The sequence below is a fragment of the Mobula birostris genome, chromosome 1, assembly GCF_030028105.1.
Source record: "Mobula birostris isolate sMobBir1 chromosome 1, sMobBir1.hap1, whole genome shotgun sequence".
Classification (NCBI taxonomy): domain Eukaryota; kingdom Metazoa; phylum Chordata; class Chondrichthyes; order Myliobatiformes; family Myliobatidae; genus Mobula; species Mobula birostris.
The window spans coordinates 233,772,867-233,798,910 of NC_092370.1; the positions used below are offsets into that span (position 1 = coordinate 233,772,867).

The 26,044-nt window shown below is 44.3% G+C and overlaps 1 protein-coding gene across 3 annotated transcripts in view; it reads right to left on the reverse strand.

Moving 5' to 3' along the window:
- The window catches only part of LOC140205778 (exportin-1-like), a 126,262-nt gene extending 110,422 nt beyond the window's left edge, over positions 1-15,840 (reverse strand). The window contains exons 1-2 of one of the 3 annotated variants that reach the window (XM_072273438.1): positions 15,680-15,838; positions 14,316-14,851 (exon numbers count right to left, since the gene is read on the reverse strand). The gene's annotated coding sequence lies outside the window, so the exon portion shown is untranslated. Of the gene's footprint in view, positions 1-13,902; positions 14,172-14,315; positions 14,852-15,679 lie in introns of those variants that run through there. The other 2 variants (XM_072273467.1, XM_072273447.1) reach the window with 2 other exon arrangements.
- Between the last annotated feature and the right edge of the window lie 10,204 nt (positions 15,841-26,044).

Sequence of the window (26,044 nt, forward strand, 5' to 3'; positions counted from 1 at the left end):
TACAACCCAGGCTATGCTCTCTTCGTACTGCTGCCAACAAGGAGAAGGTACAGGAGCCGTAAGATTCACACTACCAGTTTCAGAAACAGTTATTACCCCTCAACCATCAGGCTCTTGAACGAGAGGGGATAACTTCACTCAACTTCACTAGTCATCACTGAACTTTTACTGCAGCCTATGCATTTATTTTCAAGGACTCTTCATCTCATGTTCTCAATATTTATTTATTTATTTATTATTATTTCTTTCCGCATTTTCAGAGTTTGTTGTCTTTTGCACCTTGGTCATCAGTCCTGGCAGTAGAGTCTTTCACTGATTCTATTATGGTCATTGGATTCATTAAGTATGCCCACAAGAAAATGAATCTCAGGGTTGTATATGGTGACATATATGTACTTTGACAATAAATTCGCTTCGAATTTTTATCATCCATTTCAATCTCATTCTCCTGCCTTTGGCCCATATCCTTTGACACCCTTACCAACCAAGAACCTATCAACCTCCACTTTGTTATCTAGCAATGCAGTAAACCAAAATAGCTACCTTGATCCAAGTGTCTAAGTTATCTGAGTTGCGTGGCATCGGGTGTATGTTAGGGATGGAAGATGAAGCTAACAGCCACAATGAGGCGATTTGCAAATGCAATCTCACTCTATGCGTAAGCAACTGATGTAACATCCAGTGATCTCTACAGTGCAAATGTTAAGGATGCTCAAAGTTCAAAGTAAATTTATTACCAAGGTATGGATATGTCACCTGATATTGCCCTAAGATTCATTTTCTTGTAGGCATTCACAGTAGAACAAAGAATTACAATAGAATCAATGATATACAATAAAAAGATTTAAAAAGAATGATATACCACAAAGACTGGCAAGCAATTGTCATAGAATTACAGAAAAGTACAGCACAGATTCAGGCCCTTTGGCCCATCAAGTCCATGCTGAACCATTTAAACTGACCTGCACCAGCACCATTGCCCTCTCACCCGTGTACCTATCAAAACTTCCCTTAAATGTTGAAATTGAGCTCACATGCACCACTTGTGCTGGCAATCATTCCACACGCTCACCACTCTCATGAAGTTTCCCTTCAAGTTCCTATTAAAGTTTTCAACTTTCACCCTTATCCCATGACCTCTCATTGTAGTCCCACCCAAACTCCACTTGCATTTACCCCATCTATACCCCTCAATTTTGTATACCTCTATCAAAGCTCCGCTCAATCTTTTACACTCCAAAGAATAAAGTCCTAAACCATTCAGTCTTCCTTTCAACTCAGATCCTCCAACCTTCTAAATTTTCTCTGTACTTTTCCAACTTTATTTACATGCTTCCCGTAGGTAGGTGACTAAACGTGCAAAGGCAAACAGTGCAAATACAAAGATAATAATAATTAACAATATTGAGGACATGAGCTGTAAAGTTCTTGAAAGTGAGCTTATCGGTTGTGGTCAATGTTGTAGTGACTGGTTACCCACATTGAATGATGGTTGATGTGCAATAGCCCCCCAACCCACCCACCTAACTATACATTTAATTTTTTTTTAAATCACAATACTACCACGGCTCCCATTAGCTTTGAAACCAAGCAATAGAAATGTCCTCCAGCAAGGGTCATAAAACAACATGAAGATATCCACCATCTTCAAGAATATAGGATTTGGGATAGTGAAACAAAAAATGGATCTAGTTATCCTGTGCAATTTTGGTGGCAAAATGCTTAAATTAACAGATTAATATTTCAAATGATGAGAGTTTAAACGTCACTAAGGCAGTGTGGAGTTTAAATGCGTTTAATTTAAAATTTGAATAAATAACCAATCTAAATAATGCTGACCAGGGAATCTACCAGATAGGTGAAATGGACCCTTATTTTTGTTCTAGTTATGCTTCATGGGGGTGGAAATCTCCTATGCTTTATTGATCACGGTATATCCGACTGAAAGCAGAGCTTAGGAGGATTAATGGCGCCTAACAGCGGATCCTTCGCTTGCATCTTCGGAAACAGCTCTACTTCCATCTTCAATATCTCTATTTTCCCCTTTCAGGGTTCTTCTGAAGACCCTGACCTGGAGTTACACACTGACTACGGTTCTTTGCAGGAATGGGACCAGCTCTCGGGGTTTCACAACTGGCCATTGTTCGTCATGCCAAGGGCTCGGCCTAAGAGCTCAGCTCGCCTTCGGAGGTCCCAGATTTCGTGGCTCTGGAGACAGGCGAATCAAAGGTCAGTGTCTCAGCACAAGATCAGTGCGTCATCGTGGGAGTTGGAAGATCTTTGGCTGTGTGCCCAGAGGCCCAAGATCTTTGGTCTCGCTGTGAAATGGAGACATCTCTTTCTCCCTTATTAGGGAGAGAGCCTGTGGTATGTCGAATGCCAGGTGAACAATGTAGTCTTTAGAGTAACTGCAAGTCTGTGTCTTTGCTGTTGCTTTGCTCACACTTGTGTGCTCGGTGGTGGGTGCTGGTGCCTTTTTTTTGCCGGTGGGGGGGGGGGAGGAGGGCAATCGTTGCTTGCTGCCACTTACGCGGGGGAGGGAAGGGAGCTGCGGGGGGGACTTTGGGGTTCTAACATTTAACTGTTGTTCATTCTTTGGGGGCACTCCTCTGTTTTCATGGATGTTTGCGAAGAAAAAGCATTTCACGATATATACTACACATTTCTCTGACATTAAATGTACCTTTGGAACCTTTGAAGACCCAAGACCCATGGCCAGTGTTTAATTGCTTTTGAAGTATTCTGGTATGTCACTCAATGTTATCAGCACTGCTTAGTTCAAAGATGAAAAGAACAAAGCAAGACGACGATTTGGCATTGGACTCAGCACCAAGCAAATCACTCCTAGCCCCCACCCTGATGGCCTGCAAAATCCTCACCAAAACATCTGAGGAATGGTGCCTAGATTGGAAGAACTGTCCCTCAGACTAGTCAAGCACAGGTGACAGTAAATGCATGGCAGACAGTAATCCTGGAAAGAGAGAAAGAGTTCATATTGCAGGTCCATTATTCTTTGTCAGAACTAGAGAAGGAAACAAGGCAGTTTTAAGTTTCAGGGAAGGAGGAGACCAAATAATATCAAAAGTCAAAGGCAAAGTAAATGGCAGATGCAATTTAATGCGTATAAATGTGAAGTTATCCACTTTGGTAGCAAAAATAGGAAAACAGATTATCATCTGAATGGTGGCCAATTAGGAAAAGGGGAGGTGCAACGAGACCTGGGTGTCATTATACACCAACCAGTCATTGAAAGTGGGCATGCAGGTACAGCAGGCGGTGAAAAAGGCAAATGGTATGCTGGCATTTATAGCGAGAGGATTCGAGTACAGGAGCAGGGAGGTACTACTGCAGTTGTACAAGGCCTTGGTGAGACCATACCTGGAGTACTGTGTGCAGTTTTGGTCCCCTAATCTGAGGAAAGACATCCTTGCCATAGAGGGAGTACAAAGAAGTTTCACCAGATTGATTCCTGGGATGGTAGGACTTTCATATGAAGAAAGGCTGGATGAACTGGGCTTGTACTCGTTGGAATTCAGAAGATTGAGGGGGGGATCTGATTGAAACGTATAAAATCCTAAAGGGATTGGACAGGCTAGATGCAGGAAGATTGTTCCCGATGTTGGGGAAGTCCAGAACAAGGGGTCACAGTTTGAGGATAAAGGGGAAGCCTTTTAGGACCGAGATTAGGAAAAACTTCTTCACACAGAGAGTGGTGAATCTGTGGAATTCTCTGCCACGGGAAGCAGTTGAGGCCAGTACATTGGCTATATTTAAGAGGGAGTTAGATATGGCCCTTGTGGCTACGGGGATCAGGGGGTATGGAGGGAAGGCTGGGGCGGGTTTCTGAGTTGGATGATCAGCCATGATCATAATAAATGGCGGTGCAGGCTCGAAGGGCCGAATGGCCTACTCCTGCACCTATTTTCTATGTTTCTACACGCATGTCACCACGTACTACCTTGAGATTCATTTTCTTGTGGGCATTTACAAAAAAATAAAGATATGTGGAATCAATGAAAAACGATACAGAAGCAAAGACTGACAATGTGGAAAGGAAGACGATGTGTACAAGTCAAAATAACTACCACTGAGAACGTATGTGAGTGAGTCAGTTCAGAGTTGAGACAAGTGAAGTTATCCATTCCAGTTCAGGAGCCTGATGGCCGTAGGGTAATAACTGTTCCTGAGCTTGGTGGGGTAGACCCAAGGCCTCGTACCTCCTGACTGATGATGGTAGCGAAAGAAGAGCATGGCCTGGACAGTGAGGGTCTCTGATGATGGATGCTGCTTTCTTATGGCAGCGCTCCTTGTAAATGTGCTCAGTGGTGGGGAGGGGTTTGCCTGTGATGGACTGGGCTGTGTCCACTACTTTCAATTGACTTTTCCGTTTCTGGGCATTGGCAATTCTACACCTGGCTGTGATGAACAATGACAATGTGAACCTCTAGAAGTTTGTCATTTTCAGGTGACATCAGAATCAGGTTTATTATCACCGGCATGTGTCGTGAAATTTGTTAACTTAGCAGCAGCAGTTCAATGCAATACATGATATTACAGAATATATAAATAACAGATCTTAGAGATGGTGTCCCAATCTCCTCCAACCCAATCACTTGCTATGGCCCATGTCACAGGCAGGACAGACGACAAAAGGGTGGCAGTACAAGGGTACACATGCTGGAGGGATTAGCCCTTCAAGCTCTCCACAGGAACTTCAGACCAATGACAATGACATCAGGTCAAATATAGGCCTATTAAGGACTCCTATCACCAAGGACATGCCCTGTTCTCATTCCTACCATCAAGGATGTACAGAAGCCTGAAGACACACACACAAACTTTCAGCAATAGTTTCTTCCCCTCCACTATCAGATTTTTGGATAGACAACGAACACTACCTCACTATTATTTTCCCTTTCTTTCACTACTTAACTTTTATGTTTATTATAACTTATAGTTTTTAAATTATGTATTGCAATGTACTGTTTGTGTGGTGGGGTAGAGATACATCCCTACCAAAGGAGGTGCAAGGCATCTCAGGTGACGTCCTGCAGGTCACCCTTGGGCAAGGTGTAGCACCTGTGTAAGCACCCCCCCCCCACCCCAGATCATGGTCACGTGAAGCCACAGGAGCAGGTGGTAGATGGTCGTACGAGTAGCCGGTGCATGTCACAAGTCCTGGTTGTGCAACCTCTGACACCAGGCAGACAATCTCTGAAGAGCATTGATAATGGCTGGGGTCACCCGACCTGTAAAGACACTGGCCCAGAAGGTGGCAACGGCAAACCACTTTGCCAAGAACAATCATGGAGAACATGATCGCCCAGCTCAAATGACACGGCACATGACGATGATGAATATATTGCCGCTGCTGCAAAACAAATCTCATGACCAATGCCAGTGATATTAAAACTGATTGATTATCTAACATCCAATACCATCCACCCCCAGATGGGGCATCAGCATTTCATCATGTACAACAAGTGCACTGAAACCAGCGAGCACACACTATATTATACCACCCTACTACACATAATGAGACTTCAATGTCTGTCATCAAGAGTGGCTTGGGAACACCAACAGTGACAGACTGTTGAAGGACATCACTGTTAAATGAACACACATAATGCTGGAGGAGGTCAGTCACCATCTGTGGAGAGGACAGATATAGGGTCTCAGCCCAAAACGTCAATTGTTTATGCTTCTTGTTAGATGCTGCCCGACCTGCTGAGTGTGTGTGTTGCTCTGGATTTCCAGCACCTGCAGAATCCTGTGTTGCACTGTTAGATCATGTCTGCAGCAGACAATGAATGAACCAACCTACCTGACCTCATTCGTGCCAAGGTAACCCCAGGCAGGTACACCTGCCCACAACAGCACTGGTGGATGTGACCACTGCACTATCTACCTGGAGCAGTCCTACCTTCGCAACAAGGACGTTCTCCATGACGGCACTACAATCATGGAAAAACGGGATAGACTCAGACAGGTATGGGGAACAAAACTGTGGACCATCAGCAGATATATCCAGCACCACACACTGACTCTACCACAATCAACAGTGGTTCAGAGGGGTACAAAAGGAAAGAACATTAGGTGCTACTAATCATGAAAGACCAGGAAAGTCAGAACTCAGCATCTCAAATCGACAGATCAGACAAAGGCTCTAGAGCTGTGACAAGTGGATGACAATCAAACAGGAAAGAAGGAACCTTCCTCGGTGATGGTAGCGCCCCCACACATGAATGCTGGAGACATTAGCAACCATTCTCATCAAAAAGTGCCGTACAAGTGATCCATTTCAGCTTCCTCCTAAGCTCCTCACTACCATTGGAAGCCAGCTATCAGCCAATTTGATTCACTCTACACTCAGTGCTCACTTTATTAGCTACACCTGTAAACCTGCTCACTAACGCAATTATCTAATGATGTGGCAGCATCTCCATGCAGACGTAGTCGAGAGGTTTAGTTGCTGTTCAGGCCAAACACCAGAATGGGCAAGAAATGTGACCCAAGTGACTTTGACTGTGGAGTGATTGTTGGTGGCAGACAGGGTGGTTTGACTGCTGATTTCCTGCACATCAGTCTCCAGAGTTTAAAGCGAATGGTGAGAAAAACAAACAGTGAGAGGTAGTTCTGTGGATGAAAACATCTTATTAACGAGAGACGTCAGAGGAGAATGGCCAGGCTGGGTCAAGCTGACAGCAGGGTGATAGTAACTCAAATAATTATGTGTTACAGTAATGGTGTCTATGAATGCACAACACACTGAACTGTGAAGAGGATGGGCAACAGCAGCAGAACACCATGGGACCACTCAGAGGCCACTTTGTTAGGTACAGGAGGTACCCGATCTGATGCCAATCTCGTCCTCTGCCTCATCCCATCTACCTGGACCTCATCCCTTCAAATATCTCCCACCCATCGGTACCTGGAAATGCAGGCACAGAGAAGACAATTGTGCACCAGAATAAAGATGACATGAGTGAGAGAATCAGACCCTACTGTTCTGTGCGTTTTGACCGACATCTGAAGGTTAACTTAAGAATAAATCATCTAGAAATGCACTCCGGAATTTAGATCGTCATGGGATGGTTTGATCAGCATTCTTGATATATTAGTCAAAACTTGGTAGAGAGAGAAACTATCTCAGTTAATTGTGAAATCCAGGACTAGTCATAGAGCACGAGAGCACAAAAAGGCCCTTTGGCCCATCTAGACCATGCCAATCTGTTATTCTGCTTGGTCCCATCGACCTGCACCTGGACTATAGTCCTCCATACTTCTCTTTAACTTCTAATTCTTTTTTCCCCCAGTCCTGATGAAGGGTCTCGACCTGAAACACCGATTGTTTACTCTGCTCCATGGATGCTGCCTGGCCTGCTGAACTTCAGCGTGTTGTGTGTGTTGCTTGGATTTCCAGCATCTGCAGATCTTCTTGTTTGTGCATTCTTCCATACCCCTCCCATCCATGTACTTGCCCAAACTTTTCTTAAACGTTGTGATCGAACTCGCATCCAACACTCACACCACCCTGAGTGAAGAAGTTCTGAGGCTCCCCTTAGATATTTCATCTTTCACCCCAAACCTATGATCTCCAGTTCTGGTGTCACCCATCTCACCTGCTTGCATTTACCCTATCTACACCGCTCAGAATTTTGTATACCTCAGCACGATCTCTCCTCATTCTCTTGCATGCCAGGAAATATGAAATGCCCAGATGTGGGTTCAATTGTAACATTTGAGAGAAGTTTGGATAGGGACATCGTAGACAGATCACCACATTAACCCATGAGGAGGGGTGTTTGTATGGTTAGTTTAAACAGACTAATCAAACCAGTAACAGGAAAAAGTGGCTCCAAGATCTTGGTCAGATTGACCCAGTGCCCACTGTAAACTTCAAGATCTACACTCCAGAACCATCTGCACATCTAGCTATTCCATTCCAATGCAGAGGCACCCACTTGTGTGAAAAACAGCTGTTTTCAAACAGCAGACCAAGTCCGACCTTGTTCATCAATGAATCTACTCTCAATCACCAACAATGTAATGGGCACTGTTGACAATGCTTCAAGCGACAGGTAATAGTCAATAATCTGCTCATTCGGGCCCACTTTGCATTCCACCTGGTCTACTCAGCTCCACTGATTTGCAGCTTTGAACCCAACATGGAACACTGAGCTGAATTTGAGATACGACTAGAGAGTGACTACTTGTGGCATTGAGTAGCACGTGTGTGGTCGTGTAGCAGTTAGCATAATGCTTTAGAGCCAGGTTAATGGTACTCGTCCATGGCATTTTTAAAAAAAGAGTTGGGAACCCCTTGCTTTAGAGTGTCAGGTGTGAGATCAGAGTACAAATCATGCTGCTGTCTTTAAGGTGTTTGCATGCCCTTCTCGTGACTATGTACGGTTTCCTCCTGGTGCTCCAGTTTCTCCCCATGTCACAAAAAGACATTCAAGTTAGGATTGAACTGAATTCAATTCGCCTACTGACACAACCATTCAACACATGATGCAACAGCCACAGCTCTACACACTGTCCTTACACACCCAGTGAGGAGGAATGCTTATGTGAGAATGCTGTTCTTGGACTACAGTTCAGCATTCAAAACACCATAGTTCCCTCCAAACTTGACAAGAAGCTCAGAGACCTTGGCCTTCACCCTGCCTTGTGAAGCTGGATCATGGACTTCCTGTCAGATTGCCGGCAGATGGTAAGAGTGGGCTACCTCACTTCTGATCCTCAACACAGGAGCCCCCCCGCCCCCCCCCCCAGGGCTGGGTCCTAAGCCCCCTTCTCTGTATACCGATGACTGTGTCGCTACCCACAGCTCCAATCTGCTAATTAAATTTGCAGATGCTACTATATTGATTGGCCTTATCTCAAATAACAACGAGGCAGCCTACAGAAAAGTAGTCATCACTCTGACACAGTGGTGTCAAGAAAACCTCTCCCTCATTGTCACAAAAACAAAGGAGCTGGTTGTGGACTACACGAAGAATGAAGACAGGCTCACCCCCATTGACGTCAATGGATCTGAGATTGAGAGGGTGAACAGCTTCATGTTCCTTGGCATACACATCACTGAGGATCTCACATGGTCTGTACATCCCAGCTGTGTGGTGAAAAAAGCCCAACAGCAGCTCTTTCACCTCAGACGGTTGAAGAAGTTTGGTATGAGTCCCCAAATCCTAAGGACTTTCTTTGAGAGCATCCTGACTGGCTGCATCACTGCCTGGTATGGGAACTGTACCTCCCTTAATCACAGGACTCTGCAGAGAGTGGTGCGGACAGCCCAGCGCATCTGTGGATGTGAACTTCCCTCTATTCAGGATATTTAGAGCGACAGGTGGGCAAAAAGGGCCCGAAGGATCACTGGGGACCCGAGTCACCCCAACCACAAACTGTTCCAGCTGCTACCATCCGAGAAACGGGACCGCAACATTAAAGCCAGGACCAACAGGCTCCAGGACAGCTTCTTCCACCAGGCCATCAGACTGATTAGTTCATGCTGACACAAAGCTACTAAGCTACATTGACTGCTCTGTTGTATATCTTACTGTACATACTACTTATTACAAGTTACTATAATTTACACATTGCACATTCAGAGGGAGACGCAAGGTAAAGATTTTTACTCACGTATGTGAAGGATGTATGAAATAAAGTCAAGTAATTTGTTACAAGTACATTGAAACATACAGTGTCATTTTGCATCAATTCAAATCAGAGAGGACTGTTCTGGGCAGCCCACAAGTGTCGGCATGCTTCAGGTATCAACACAGCGTATCCACAACCCATGAACCCTAACCAGCAGGTCTTTGGAAGTGGAAGGAAACTGCAGCAGCTGCAGGAAACCCACTAAGTCCCAGGGAGAACATGCAAACTCCACACAGACAGCAGCAGAAGCTAAGCCCTGATCGGCCATCGCCTGTACTAAAGTGTTGCGCTAATCGTTAGCAACAAGCAAGAGAACTTTTCTCTCTCTTTAAAGCAAGGAGTGCTGGTAAAACTGAAGTGAACGGATCTCGAGGGGGGAAAAACACTCCATTGATTGGAGTCATGCCTCACACAAAGGGAGAGCATTGTGGTTCAAGGTGAATCTTCCCAACACCAGGACATCCAAACCAAAGCAGATGCTCTTCAGTGCAGCATCCTCCAACCAACCATCCTCGGCTGCAATGACCTTCCTTCCATCACAAGGTCAGGGGTCAAGATGCTCACTAATGAGTTCATAACATTCAGTTCCATTCGTAACTCCTCGGCAAGAGGCATTCTCCACGCCGGTATGCAGTGACACTCAGGCATGGACTGAGAAGTGGAAACATATGGGCCTCAGAAGACCCATATACTGACCAACTCCAGTAACAAAGTCACTTACTCTTAACATTTAAGGATGGCATAAGAGCATTCTGATTAGTACAATCTCTTTACAATATCAGCAATCCAGGTTCAATTCCCACTGCTGTCTATAAGGAGTTTGTACGTTCTCCCCACGAGGGCATGAGTTTCCTTTGGGTGCTCTAGTTGCTGCCCACATTCCAAACACGTACAGGTTAGGGGTAGCAAATCTATTTATTTATCGAGATACAGTGCGGAAAAGGCCCTTTCAAGCTGCACCACCCAGCAATCCCAATTTAATCTGAGACTCACAAATGACAATTTATAATGACCAATTAACCTACCAACCAGTACATCGTCGGACTGAGGGAGGAAACCAGAGCACCCAGAGGAAACCCACACGGTCACAGGGCGAATGTACAAACTCCTTACAGGCAGCAGTGGGAATTGAACCTGGGTCGCTGGTACCGTAAAGCAGAGGTCCCCAACCTTTTGTGCACCGCGGACCAGTTTAATATTGGCAATATTCTTGCGGGCTGGCCGACCGGGTGGGGGGGGGGGGGCAGTGTTCAAGTAGGGTTAAACTCACCTCAACATGTCTTTTACAGTTAGGGTTGCCAACTTTCTCACTCCCAAATAAGGGACAAAAGTAGCAGTCAAATATGGGACACTTGTGTTTACCCCAAGAAAGACTACCATGACCATGAAGCCTTGCGCGGGCACCTGTGTGTGCATGTGTGTACGTGCTGATTTTATTTCTCTACAAATCAGTTTTGCCTTAATTTTCCCGATTCTGTTAAGTGAAACTACACTGTACATAGATTATTTCTGCTCTATATAGGCAGTGTATTTATCGTATCATTCCTGCTTTTACTGTATGTTAGTGCTATTTTAGGTTTTGTGTGTTATTTGGTAGGTTATTTCAAGTTCAACAGTGTGTGACAGGGAATGAGGAAGGGTGCAGCTGACTCATAGCGTTTCATATTGCCAAATCATATCATTTCCTCGCGGCCCAGTAGCACATGCTTTGTGGCCCGGTGGTTGGGGACCACTGCTGTAAAGCATTGGCCTGACCACTACACTACCATGCCACCCCACAATATGTGGGCACACTTTGTTGGTGCTGATAGTGTGGTGACACTTACAGGCTCCCAGCATAGAACATAGAATAGTACAGCACAGTACAGGCCCTTCGGCCCACAATGTTGTGCCGACCCAGCAGATCCTCTCACTGTATTTGGTCACTGATGCACTCCACTGTTTTGATGTACATGTGACAAATAAAGTTTATCTCTGAACCGTCACCAAGTCCCCCAACATTATCACCCAAGGGATCACAGCCAACCAGATACTCTGCTAAAGCAGCCACATTGATGTGACTGCAGAAGCAAGTCAGACAGCCCAAGATCATTCTACCATCTGAAAAATCACAAGCTAGAACAATGATTCTTGATTTACCTGGACAAGTTCAGCTCCAGCTGCTTTCAAATTCACCACGACCCAAGCCATTGCAGCCTGCTTGATCAACACCATCCTTAAACCTAACTGGTTACCTGGGGCACAAGGTGGCAGCTAAAGTAATAAATGATCCACAATATTCCAATAGCAACACATGAAGCCATCAAGAACAAGGGTGGAAATGTATAACCAATCCTTTTGGATTCAAAATCTTGAGCCAGCCTACCTCATAATACTGGGCATACCTTCAAAAGAAGGACTGCAGGAGTTCAAGAGGATGGGATCAGCTAAACAGCCTATTGTCCCTGCTGGTATGCCTCCACTCCGAGGAGTTTGCCAACAGTCAGCATATTTAAAACTTTGACAAACTTCTATCTAAGTGTAGCGAGAGTATATTTACTGGCTGCATCACAACCTGGTATGGAAACACCAATGCCCTTGAAAGTAGTGGATTTAAAAACGCAAACACGAGGAAATCTGCAGATGCTGGAATTTCAAGCAACACACATAAAAATTGCTGGTGAACGCAGCAGGCCAGGCAGCATCTCTAGGAAGAGGTACAGTCGATGTTTCGGGCCGAGACCCTTCGTCAGGATATGGCCTGCAGCGTCATGGGTAAAGCCCTCCCCACTACTGTGCACGTCGACATGGAGTATTGTCACAGGAAAGCAGCATCCATCATCAGAGACTCCCACCACACAGATCATGCTCTATTCTCGCTGCTGGGAGGAAGGTACAGGAGCCTCAGGACTCACACTGCCAGGTTCAGGAACCATTATTTCCTCTCGACTATCAAAATCTTGAACCAGAGGGGACATCTTCATTTACCCCATCACCGAACTGTTCCTAAAACCAATGGACTCACTTAAGGACACTTTATGTGTCTGTGATATTCATTATTTATTAAAATTATTTAGTTTTTTTAATATTTGCAACAGTCTTTCATTGATTCTATTTGGTGATTGGATTTATTGAGTATACTTGTGAGATAACCAATCTCAGGGTTGTATACAGTAACACATGTACTTTGATCATTTACTTTGAACTTTATTGATTTGTCCACAAGCATCAATTTGCAAGTAACGAGATTTCTTTTTATTTTTCGCTATGGGTGGAGTAAATAGCGACCAGGTAGTACCGACTCGGCAGTGTTGAATTTCTCATTCAAAGATGCAGAGCTCGCCCAGCACTGCATTTCAGTAGCAGCCTGCTCTCCGAAGGCTCTGAATCTAAGTCAGAAAACAACTGTTCATTAACAGATGCTGCCCGACCCGCTGAGTGTTTCCAGCATTTCACTTGGGGAAAATGTCTCACTGGGCCAGGCGCAAGCGTAAGCAGGACCGGCTGACCCGCAGTGGGAACCACCTCTGAAACCGTCCTCGAGGAAACGGGGTAAGAATTGGTACTTTTTAAAAAAGCTTTCGCGTCCCAGCAGCGAATACACTACAACCTAATGAGCTGTATCGGGAAATGACAGCTCGGGGAACCAACCAGAAACGCCGCCGCCCAATTTCGGTCACAAAACCCAATAGGCAAGGGGCTGCGAAGGTGGGACCTCAAACCCCTTCCTGCTCAGATTTGGTTGTCTTGCCTACAAAGTTCAAAACGTGGTTTAAATAATTGCACAAGACCTCCAGGGAGCGTCACCAAACCGCGCAATACAAGTCGCACCCGGTAGGAAAAGTTGCCATTCAATCAACACTTCAAAAAAAAAACCAGAAACACAAAATCGCTGAATAAAATTTAGAATTCGTCCGCAGCAACATGAATAATCTGCGCGCACTTTTAACTTAGAACACGATCTCTGGCCGGAGGGATGCAGTTTACATTTTTTAATATATTAAAAAAGGCAAAGGAAAACAGCGCGGTTGCCGTGAAAGACCTACTTACTACTGTGTAAATATACAAAGCAAAAAACGAAATGTTTTAGAACCGTATTGGGCCGAACAAGCTGCGCCACGTCGAAAATACAACAAAAAAGTATAAGCAAATTTAAGGCGGTAAAGTTGCGTTAACCATAAAATGTTTAAAATTAAACAGCACGATTAAATAGCAGATGCAACTCTTCTCGAAATTAAGCCAAAGCTTCACAATACTTACAAGATTTTCAAACGCGTGGCCAAATACAAAACATGCGCTTGAAGCTGTGTTACGAATGCCGAGACTGGATTTCTAGTCTTTAATTTTTTGATAAATACTCCGTCTTTTTTTAAAAGTACGTGTTAAAATTATTTCAAGGCTCTATCTTTGGCAGGTAAAGGCAGCAATTAGATTAATTTACTAAAATTAAAATCGCCAGAAACTACTTGGCAATGAATGATTAAAAGCAGGTTAGGAGGATACACAAGACTCGTGTTTCCAACTGAATTCCTCCCACAACCCCCTCCCCCCGACTAAAAACTATAGTGAAAATGAAAGACACTCCCCTAAGCGTGTCGAACACCAAAATACAGGCCCCATCCCCCTTTCAAAACCCATGCCTGCTTTAAAGCAGAGAGAACTAGTCAACTTACCAAATGGTTTGCAAATCCCTTCTCGAGATTCTCCTTGATTAGAGTTGTGATTTATTTGAGATGAAAAAACAATCCTCCACTCCTCACAATCCCAGAGCGAAATAGAAAGTCTCTTTGGTCTTTAGCGAAAACAGTTGGCAACAGTTGTTCCAATATTGATGATATATTTCTTATGCGTTTTTTTTCCTCTTTCCCTCCTTTCTTACAGAATTGCAGTTGAAAATAAATTAGCTTCTTGATGTGCAATGCTGTGCAAACTTAAAGGTGATGCGCCTTTTTTCCCTCTCTTTGTCTCTTTAGTTTCTCTGCAAACCTTAAAGCTTTGAAAATGCAATTGAATGTGCTAAAATATATATTATATGTGCTATCGTGGAGTGAATGTGGGGAGCTTTTTCACTGCTGCTCGTCTTTTCCCTCACAAAAAAATCCAACAACCGGTTGCAACCAGTTCTTACTGGGAGATTCCATCTTCATGTAACCAGCCGGAAAAAGACGGAAATTCACGAAGCGTCGCCGAAGCCTTCGCCCCTCAAATCCTTTTATAAAAATTAAATATTATATAATTAATACATTTTAACATTTAAATTATCTCGTTTGTTCATATTTTGGGGGGAAATGGTATTGATCGCAGTTACGGTTTATTTGATTTTATTGGCTTATTTCTGTTCTTTAAAAAAAGAGAAGCCCCACACACACACACACCCCTCCCCTTTTATAACCAACGCCTGTTCCAGATTTGATGGTTGTTTTTTTCTCTCTCTCCACCAAACATATTTCGGGGGAGCATAAGGATGAATCAATCCATATATTTCCATCTCATGTACCAGATTACAAATGAATGGTGTGTGATGAGAGTTAATTGGTTATTTTTCTCCAGTCACAGGTTTTGTTACATTTTTACCGCGTATACAATGTAACAACCGCCACAGGAACAGTCGAAACTCGTGCTTTCGAGTAATTACTACTAAGCAGAGTTTTTGCAATTTTTCAATGTATTTGTATACATACATTCAGGGTAGTTGATCCAGTTTATTCTAGTTGCTTCTGCGCTTGTCTATTATTGCCTTACCCCGCGCGCGTATTTGTATTTTTTTAAAAACGGGTTAATGTAACCAACACCACTCGGCATGAGCAGTATCTGCGTCAATAGAATAATGTGTTAAATATTATAATGCAACCTGTTGCAAGACGTGTGCGTCGGGGGCAATGCCAATTCCTTGCGATTGTTTTCTGCTGGTAGGAATGAATCAAGTAAGTTTGCGCAGTATAAACACACCAGCCTCTCGCCTACTGCAACGCTAAAGAGGAATATTCCACTTTACTTATTTTCAGTGGAGGTTCCTGAACGTTGTCCCAACACATACCGAGCGCGCCCCAACTTGGGCAATTAGCTTCATTTAGGAGGTCAGCCGCCTAGAATCGCTCTGCAGACTTCAGCAACTGAAAATTAACCCGCTGAGTACCGTTGTACTTCTGCGTGCAACTCTTCTTTCTGAACAACATTACCGCTTTTCTCCGTCTTTGAGCACTGCTGTTTATTACACACGGCAACAAAAAAATTGGCAAAACTGAATGGGGTGGAGTGGTTGGAGGCGGGAGGTCATGTGAAAGACGCGCACCTTATCACATGATGCCTGGAAATTTCTGCTGCTTAGAAAATGACTAAGTGATATTACATTTTTTTTCTGGGCGCGTTTTATAGGTTTATTAAGATAATGTTTTGAATTGCTTACGCACCACTTTCTGCTCAAATAATGTATTCGAGATTTTTTTGTATATTCGTCAACCCACAATCATCCATCTGGTGGGCACCAAATGGTTCGTCCTAACGTTCTAGATATTAGGAATGTTTACAGGGAGATTCCACGTCACTACGTCCTATGCTGAATTGAAGTTACCTACAGGACAGGCCCTATTCCACGATCAAACTATCCCTGCCCTCCCACATAACCTTCCATTTTTCTTTCCAAGAGAAACAAAAGCTTTCAGATGCTGCAATCTGACGCAAAAAAAGCAGACTGTTGGAGGGATGTTTAAAACAAAAAAAACATCAGGCCAAGCTACATCTGTGGAGAGAAATGGATGGTTAACATTCTGAGTTGAGACCCTTCGTCTGGAACTCAGTGAGCCGAGCAGCATCTGTGGCAGGGCATGGGGAGGAATTTGATTGCCCATTTCCCTCTACAGATACTACCTGACCTGATGAGTTTCTCCAGCAGTCTGGGTTTTTTTTGTGGTGTTCTGAAGTTGCACAGACCAGGGCCTCGATATTACAGAATTCTGCTAGATCTAACGTAAGGGACCAAGCTGTCTGAGCATTCCAGCTCCTGTGGTCTTTGGCCCCCATTTTGCCCAATCCCAAGGTTCCAGGCCTCCATTCCGTCTGTTCCTGTGGTCTCTGATTTCCCTCACACACGACCCCTTTCTTGGCGTTGTGACCTCCTCAGCCATCCCTGGGCCTTCTGTTTGCTCACTTTATCATATACTCATCTCTTTCTTCAGAATTAGAATCAGGTTTAATATCACCGGCATTTGTCTTGAAGTGTGTTGATTAGCAGCAGCAGTAGATTGTAATACATAATAAATTATAAATTACAATAAGAAATATATATAAATAATTGGTGCAAAAAGTGAGGAAAAGGTGTTCATGGGTTCAATGTCCATTCATAGATCTGGTGGCAGAGGGGAAGAAGTTACTGCTGAAATGTTCAATGTGTATCTTCTGGCTCCTGTACCTCCTCCTTGATGGTAGCAATGAGGAGGGGGCATGTCCTGGTAGATGGGTGTCCTTAATGATGGATGTCACCTTTTTGAGGCATCGCCTTTTTGAAGATCCCTGATTCTGCAAACCAAAGAATCCAATTACATTCCTGAGTTGGAGCAATTAACTCCAATGTAGCAATGGATGTAGGTCAAAAATGCAGGAGGTACTGAGATAAAACACTTCACCAATGTGATTTAATTCCCATAGAACATTACAGCCCTTCAGCCCGTGATGTTGTGTTGACCTTTAACCTACTCTAAAATAAGACCAGAAGACAGGGGAGCATAATTAAGCCATTCAGCCCATCAAGTCTGCTTTACTATTCTATCATAGCTGATTTATTATCCCTCTCAGCCCCATTCTCCTGACTTCTCCCCATAACTTTTGACTCCCTTACTAATCAAGAACCTAACAATCTCAGCTTTAAATATATCCATATACATAATTATAAATTTCCTTACAGTATAGAGTGAGGCCATTTTGGGTAATCATCCATGTCAGCTCACCAGTTAAACCTATTCACCACTAATTTTCTCCGTAAACTCCATTCCCCAACTGCTCCAGCCAGCCTCTGCCACCCACTTAGACACAGGGCCAATTATCGCTGGGCAAAATAACAGAGGAAACTGCGCATTTTTCAGGTGTGGTGGGAAACTCGAGGAAGCCCACATGATTGTGAAAGTTGATAGGGCGGTTAAGAAGGCGAATGGTGTACTGGCCTTCATTAGACAGGGGATTGAGTTCAAGACCTGCAAGGTAATGATCCAACTGTAACAAAAGCTGGTTAGACCACACTTGGAATACTGAGTTCAGTTCTGGTCACTTCATCATAGGAAGGATGTGGAAGCTTTAGAGAGGGTGCAGAGGTGATTTACCAGGATGTTGCCCGGATTAGAGAGCATGTCTAATGAGGATAGGTAAGCAAGTGAGGGCTTTTTCTCTGGAGCAAAGGAGGATGAGAGTTGACTTATAAAGATGTACAAGATAATAAGAGGCATAGATCGAGTGGATATAATCTGGGGGGGGCATAATTTTAAAGCAATTGGAGGAAAGTATAGCGAGGATGTCAAATGTATGTTTTTTTACACAAAAAAGTGGTGAGAACATAGAACATGTTGCCAGGGGTGGTGGTAGAGCCAGATTACATTAGGGACATTTGAGAAACTATGAGACAGACACATGGGTGAAAGAGAAATGGAGGGCTGTGTAGGAAGAAGGGTGAAGAATGATCTTGGAGTAGTTTAAAATGTCGGCCCATCCTGTGTTCCAGGTTCTGTCACAGAGCAAACATGCAGACTCCCCAAAAGCAACCCTGAGGTTGGGTTTCTACCTGCTGGAGCTGTGAGGCAGCAACATCTATGTCTCAAAGAAAAATAATAAGACCATAAGACATAGAAGCAGAATTAAGCCATTTACCCCATCATGTCCACTCCACCATTCCATTATGGCCGATCCCAGACTCCATTCAATCCCATACATCCGCCTTCTTGCCATATCCTTTGATGCCCCGACCTTTCAGGAACCTATCAACTTCCACTTTGTATATACCCAGTAACTTGGCCTCCACCGCAGTCTATGGCAGAGCATTCCACAGATCCACCACTCTATGGCTAAAAGCATTCCTCCTTATTTCTGTTCTAAAAGGTCAATGTTGAGGCTGTGCCTTCTAGTTCTGGACATCCCCACCAGAGGAAACATCCATGTCCACCTTATCTCGTCCTTTCAACATACAGTAGGTTTCAATGAGATCCCCACGCATTCTTCTAAACTCCAGTGAGTACGGGTCCAAAGATCCCAAATGCTCCTCATACACCCCTTTGGTTCCAGAATCATCCTCATGTACCTCCTCTGGACTCTCTCCAATGACAATACATCCTTTCTGAGATATGGGGCCCAAAACTGCTGACAATACCTCTGTATTCCAATAGTAATTATTACCCTTAGCTGCTCTTCCTCCTGACCCCTCACCACAACAGGCAGAAATGAATATGACCTGTGATCATTGCAAATTACCACAATAGTGAAACACAAATGCTACTTTTCTACAGTGTTTCTGCTTCATTTGGAACTGAGTCCCAATTCCTTTGGAGCTTCTCCTGCCGTTTCAATGTCCGTGTTGTTTTTTTTATGTTTTTTTGGGGGGTGACAGAATTGCAAAAGTAGCCACGTCTTGCGAGAAGAGATTAGATAGGGTTTGAAACATCATTCTAGAGCACTCTGTGCAGTTTTTAATCTTTATCTTGTCTGTGAGGAAGGAGGTACTGGCCTTGGATTCAGTCCAGTGCGGAATTCCTAGATTGATTCCTGAGATTAGAAGATTCTCCTGCAAAGAGTGATACTAGGAATTTACAAAGAAGTGCTTTCTAAGTTCCTGAGGGGATTGACAGGGTGGGTGCTGAGATGCTAGTTCCTTCAGCTGCGTAAGTAGACTGTTGAGGGCATAATGGAGGGCCAGTCCTGGGTTTGGAGGTGTGTGTGTGTGTACTTGTAAAGACCAACTGCAGGAGTATTGAGGCCATGATCACCCAGCGTCAGCTGCAGTGGCTGGGGCACCTGATAAGGATGTTATATGGCCAGCTACATCATGGTCGATGCTCAACTGGAGGGTCGAAGAAGCGCCATAAGGATCAGATGAAGAATGCTTTAAGGAAGTGCAAGATCAGACCTGAGGACCTGGGGGATGTTGCTGCTGACCGTATCACTTGGCGACAGCTGTGTAGGGATGGGGTTCGTATTCTGGCGATGGAAAGAACAACCGGAAGACAGAAGAGAGTCAGGAGAAATGCAGCCAGGGTTGCCACCACTACCACATATACATGTCCCACCTGCAATAGAGCTTGTGGGTCCAGGATATGACTGTATCGTCATCAAAGATCTCACCATTAAAGGAGTGGACATCGTCACCGGATTTCGATGGACAACTGAAGAGAGAGAAGAAGAAGTGTGTGTGTGTGTGTGTGTGTGTGTGTGTGTAGTATATGATGACATAGACATACTTTGACTTTGGGTGGGTGAGTGATTGTGAGGGTATGAAAGACCCTCACCGTTGTTGTCTTGCTTTGTTTTGTTGTTGCTGCTTGTGTTGCTCTAAACGTTGTGGGCATGCTATGTTGACACCAGAGTATGTGGCAACACTTGCGGGCTGCCCCCAGCACATCCTTGGGTGTGTTGGTTGTTGACGCAGATGATGCATCTCATTGTATGTTTTGATGTACACGTGATAAGTAAATCTGAATCTGAATCTAAGGATAAGCCATTCGCAGTTAGAACCGAAATGCGGATTATAGGTACAGTTGTGGCACAACGATTAAATATTACCAGACTGGTAATCCAGAGAGACAAGAGAGACTGCAGACACTGGAATCCAGAGCAAAAAATAAGAAGTACTGGATGAATTCAGTGGGTCAGGCAGCATCTGTGGAGGGAAATGAACAGTCAATATTTTGGATCGAGACAGCACACTTGGACTGAAAAGAGTAGAGGGGAGATAGCGAGTGAGGGGGAGGCGTGGGCAAGAGTAGGTAAGGGATGGGTGGAACCAGGTGAGGAAGGGTGATAGGCAGGAGGAGGACAGAAGAGTGGAAACAGTGACAGTTCAGGAAGTTATAAAGATACCTTTTTTAGATAATGATTAGATTTACTTGTCACATGTACATCGACACATACAGTGAAATGTATCACAGTTATGGTGGGGCAGTGTTGACATGTTTCTGGCACCAACATAGCACGCCCACAGCTCACTGAACCTTACTAACCCGCACATCTTTGGAATTTGATAGGAAACTGGAGCATCCAGAGGAAACCCAAGTAGCCACGGGGAGAACGTACAAACTGCTTACAGACAGCAGCAGGAATTGAACCCCGAAATATATAGCATTACACTAACCGGTACACTGCCGTGCTACCCACAAGTGGAAAGTGTGGAACCAAATGAGGGAGATCAGGTGGGCATTTAAAAGAGTGATGGTGGGGAGAGAAACTGGGTGATGGGGTCTCATAGCGTGCAGGAGGAACTAGGTAGATCTGCAGGAGAGGAAAAAGGACAAAGAGGAAGCTGGTTAACTGAAACTGGAGAATTCAACTTTATGCTGTCAGGTTAAGAACGCAAGACAATAAGATGCAGGAGCAGGATTTGATCCATTGAGTTTTTCTTCACCATCCATCATGGCTGATTTATTATCCCTCTCATCCCCATTCTCTGCCTTTTCCCCGTAGCCTTTGATGCCCTGACTCATCAAGTACTTATCAACATCTGTTTTAAATACACCAATGACTTGGACTCCACACCCATCTGTGGTGGTGAATTCCACTGATTCACCACCCTCTGGTTAAGGAAATTTCTCATCTCTGTTCTAAAGGGAGATCCTTCTATTCTGAGGCTGTGCCCTCTGGTCTTAGACTCTCCCCACTAGAGGAAACATCCTTTCCACATCCACTCTATCGAGGGCTTTCAGTGTTGTAGACCCAGTCAGGCAGGAGATGAGGTGCTGGTCCTGTCCAGCCTGGCAGTGGAAGAGGCTGAGGGCAGCCAGGTCAGTGTGTGAACGGGGAGGAGAATTGAAATGGGTTGCAGATGAGAACACCAGATAATCCAGAGACATAAGTTCAATTCCCATCACAGCCAGTGTGGAATTTAAGTTCTGTCAATGAGTAATGAGTTGTGTTGGCGCATGGCCAAGTGGTTAAGGCGTTCGTCTAGTGATTTGAAGGTCGCTAGTTCGAGCCTTGGCTGAGGAAGCTTGTGTGTCCTTGAGCAAGGCACTTTACCACACATTGCTCTGCAACAACACCAGTGCCAAGCTGTATGGGTCCTAATGCCCTTCCCTTGGACGTCATTGGTGGTGTGGAGAGGGGAGACTTGCAACATGGGCAACTGCTGGTCTTCCATACAACCTTGCCCAGGCTTGCGCCCTGGAAACCCTCCAAGGCGCAAATCCATGGTCTCATGGGACTATCAGATGCTTATAAATAATGAGTAACACGTCAGAAAATAAAAACAAATCCTATTAATGATAACAATGTAAAACTACCGGAGTGTTGTTCAAAATGCCTGGTCCACCAATGACCTTCAGGGGAGGACTTTGTTGTCTTTGCCCATTTTGGCCTTCATGTGACTCCAGACTCATCCCTTAAATAGGGCAGCACAATAGCATCGTGGTTAGCACCACACTTTATAGTGCAGGAGACCTGGGTTCAATTCCCACCGCTGCCTGTAAGGAATTTGTATGTTCTCTTCGTGGGCTTCCTCCGGTTTCCTCCCACAGTCCAAAGGCATACCCAGTTGGTAGGTTAATTGGTCATGGTAAATTGTCCCACGATTAGGCTAGGGATAAATCAGGAGGTTGCTAGGCAGTGCAGCTCGAAGGGCCAGAAGGACCTATTCTGCACTGTACCTAAATATCTAGATAGTTAGATACATGCATGCTATCTGTGCAAGCCACTCCAGTGTACTAGTAGCAGAGCACTGAAACAGAGGTGTAAAACTGGACTGAAAACTTGGCCGAGGTAGTGAATTTGGACACAACAAATCCCTCCCAGCTCAGTCCTCAGCTTGCAAGGAGATTAAATGAGATCAGCTTTATTCGTCACATGTACATCGAAACATCGAAGCATGCAGCGAATTGCATCATTTTGCATCGAACCAGATCAGAGAAGATTTTGCCGGACTACCTACAAGTTCTTCCATGCTTCCGACACCAACACTGCAGGCCCACAACTCAAAAACTCTAAACCGTACGTCTTTGGAATGTGAGAGTAAACCGGTACACCTGGAGAAAGCCCACGTGGTCACAGAGAGAACTTGCAAACTCCTTACAGGCAATAGCGGGAATTGAACCCCGATCAATAATTGCCAGTGCTGTAATGACTTCACGCTTACACTACCTTACTATCCCAATGTCCTCATCACAAAGATATAGGGACAGGTGGCTTAACTGGGAGAGCCGGACAAGCAACAGGCTGACACAGTCGTACTCTCAGAATCATTACCTTACAGGCAATACCCCAGACTCCACAATTATAGTCAGCATCTCTAGAAAATAAAATAAAACTGCAGATGCTGGAAATCGGAATTGAAACCAGGAAATGCTAGATACACTAAGCAGGTTAGGCAGCATCCTTGGGAGGAGAAATAGAATTAACAAGGCATCAGCTTTTCATCAGAACTGGGAAAAACAGGAAATAAGTTAGCTATAAGATGCAAAATGGATGCAGTAGGAATGGATAGGACAAAGGGAATATCTCCGATAGGGTTAGTGTAAAGGTTGCTGTTGGGATAAATCCAGTTGCTAGTTTACCAGGGGAACTTGGAGAGAGTGAGACAATGAACACCAGCGATGAAATGTGGGCAGTTGGAGAGTAAGGAAACAAACAAAGGCCCACGTATGTTGGGAAATACAGACTGAATGACATGTCCAACACACCATGTTGAAAAACACCTGAAAGATTCATGGAAAATAGTCAGAGTACATTTTGTGTCTTGGCAAATACGGGAAACGTTGGAAGTACTCAGCAGATCAGACAACATCCATGGAAAGAATAACAGAGTTAACATTTCAGCTTGAAGACACTTTACCCAGTTTGGGAAGAAGAGAAAACTGAGTCTTTCTCTTTCCACTCTATAAAAGAAAACCAACATGCAGTAGACTAGGTGCTCAGATTCTCTCCAACAAGAGGGAATCTAACCATCTTACACTAACAACACTGATATCCCCCTCAACAACGAGAGGATCATGGGACAGGAGGTCCGGGAAGAAAGACGGGGGGGGGGGGGAGGCCTCCTCTACTGTAAAGATGAAGCCACACTCAGGTTGGAGGAACAACACCTTATATTCCGTCTGGGTAGCCTCCAACATCGACTTCTCTAACTTCCGCTAATGCCCCACCTCCCCCTCGTACCCCATCTGTTACTTATTTTTATACACACATTCTTTCTCTCACTCTCCTTTTTCTCCCTCTGTCCCTCTGAATATAACCCTTGCCCATCCTCTGGGTCCCCCCCCCCCGTCTTTCTTCCCAGACCTCCTGTCCCATGATCCTCTCATATCCCTTTTGCCTATCACCTGTCCAGCTCTTGGCTCCATCCCTCCCCCTCCTGTCTTCTCCTATCATTTTGGATCTCCCCCTCCCCCTCCAACTTCCAAATTCCTTACTCACTCTTCCTTCAGTTAGTCTTGACAAAGGGTCTTGGCCTGAAACGTCGATTGTACCTCTTCCTAGAGATGCTGCCTGGCCTGCTGTGTTCACCAGCAACTTTTATGTGTGTCAATTGTAATAGAGTCCATTTTATCATACTCGGGAAACATTCAGTAGTCTTATAACACTGCTGTCTGGTGGGTAAGGCTTTCAGCGTTTTGTAACTTCTGTCCAATGGGAGGAGGTAGAGGAGAGAAAGTCCAGGGTGGGTGGGGTCTTTCATTAGGTTGGCTGCATTACTGAGGCAGTGAGAAGTATAGACCAAGTCCAGAGAGGGGCAGTTGGTTCCTATGACATGTTGAGCTGCGTCTACCACAATAAATAGTCTCAGAGTGGAGAGGCGTCCTTTTAGAATGGAGATGAGGAAGGATTTCTTAATAATTATATATTTATTATTATATATGTATTTTTCATTTTAAAATCTTTTTAATTAATCATTATTGAAAATCAACAACAAAGAAAAATACATCAAGATAATCAAGACAACATATCCATATGTAGAATAAGAGTTAAACTATCAACCAAACTAAACAGTATATCAATAATAATTTAAAAAAACAAAATGTTAAAGCTATTTTTTTGGGAAAAAAGAAAGAAGGAAAAAAGAACCTCTACTAATTAAAACAAAAAAAAACAGAAAAAAACCATTTGGAGCACAAACCCGGAGCTATACGCCATACAAGCTTCCATAAAAAAAAGACATCAATCCGCCAACCAAATCCACATACCCAAGCATTAGAAAAGGACCATCTTTATTAACTCAAATCAAATGATAATGACGGGCAAAAGAACCCCACCTTTTCTCGAAGTCAAATCTAGGATCAAAAGTTCGACTTCTAATTTTTTCCAAACTAAGACATAACATCACCTGAGAGAACCATTGTATCAAAGTGGGAGCAGAGGCATCTTTCCATCTTAATGAAATAGCCCTTCTAGCCAATAATGTGACAAATGCAATTACGTGTTGGTCTGATATAGAAATACCATGAATATATTGAGGAATTATACCAAACAAAACTGTCAATTTATTAGGTTGTAAATTGATTTTTAAAGCTTTAGAAGGGGTTTCTTTAGCCAGAGAGTGGTGAAGGGTCTCAGCGGTTTAATAGATGCCCGGATGCTTGAGGACAAAGGATCCTCACTCATTCAGAACTTCCAAGGCTCAATTGATTATGTTCTGGACACGGAGAGAATCAGGGAAGGTAACACGAAAGAAGGTTCTAGAGCAACACATACACAATGCTGGAGGAACTCAGACAGTGTGTATGGAAGGCAATAAACAGTTGACGTTTTGGGCAGAGACCCTTTGTCAGGACTGGAAAGGAAGGGGGAAGAAGCCAGAATAAGAAGGTGGGGGTACAAGCTGGCAGATTATGGTGTGAACAGGTGAGAGGCAAAGAGAGTCGGTGAGGGGGGATGCGCTAAGAAGCTAGGTGGACGAGGGAAAGGGCTGAAGAAGAAGGAATCTGATAAGAGAAGATAATAGACTATTATAGAAAGGGAGGGAGGCTGGGCACCAGACGGAGGTGATGGGCAGGTGAGGAGAAGGGAAAGGGTAAGAGGGGAGCCAGAATGGAGAATGGAAAAGGAGAGAAGGGGGAGGGGGAGGAGGAGAAATTACTGGAAGTTGGAGAAATCAGTGTTCACGCTGCCAGGTTGGAGGCTACCCAGATGGAATATGTGGTTTTGCTCCTCCGCCCGGTGAGTGTCCTTACTGAGGCAGGAGAGGAGGCCATGCTGCTGTGCAGTTTCACTCCCTACACTAGACGAC